At 51.0% G+C, this 731-nt stretch overlaps 1 pseudogene; it reads right to left on the minus strand.

The window, feature by feature from the left end:
- Positions 1–184: 184 nt before the first annotated feature.
- LOC104498728 lies at positions 185–724 on the minus strand (annotated as a pseudogene).
- Positions 725–731: the final 7 nt, after the last annotated feature.

A 731-nucleotide genomic window follows, 5' to 3' on the forward strand; every position in this document is an offset into this window, starting at 1 on the left:
TGAAAAATCCAGAGGGCAGAGTTCCTCATTTACACATTCTGGGGGTGAAATATAACTGGTAGAAAGCAAATTATAAGTTGGATGAATAATAGAATAATAGAATTTCATTGTGTACAACATTGTCACAAGGAAAACAACGACCAACCCCCTCCAACCACCAAACCCATGAGAATACAGCCTGGACCTGTCATGAGTTCCATTATGAATGATCTGCGGAAGGAAACGGGCAGGGGTTTGGATCTGAAAAACATGCTGTAGAGGAGGGGGTTCACTGCTGGGGGTACCACCACGTACAGAACTGCCACCAGCAGATCCAGGGATGGGGAGGAGATGGAGGGGGGATTCAGGTGGGCAAATGCTGCAGTGCTGGGAAACAGGGAGATGACGGCCAGGTGCAGGAGGCAGGCGGAAAAGGCTTTGTGGTATCCCTGCTCCGAGGGCATACTCAGCACATAGGACACCACCACTATGAGCACAAAACAGCCAAATCCTGAAAAAGGTCCAACCAGAAGAAGTCCATCTTCCCCGAGATAGGAGTGTGAGCTGGAGAGCTTGAGGACCCGGGGATTTCACAGAAGAACTGGTCCAGAGCATTGCTCTGTCAGACAGGCAGGGAAAATGTGTTTGCAGACTGCAGCAGAGCATTAAGAACCCCAGTGGCCCAGGCAGCTGCTGCCATGTGGACACAAGTTCTGCTGCCCAGCAGGGGCCCATAGTTCAGGGGCTTTGAG

This window comes from Buceros rhinoceros, unplaced genomic scaffold (assembly GCF_000710305.1).
Source record: "Buceros rhinoceros silvestris isolate BGI_N320 unplaced genomic scaffold, ASM71030v1 scaffold36848, whole genome shotgun sequence".
In the NCBI taxonomy this organism is placed as follows: domain Eukaryota; kingdom Metazoa; phylum Chordata; class Aves; order Bucerotiformes; family Bucerotidae; genus Buceros; species Buceros rhinoceros.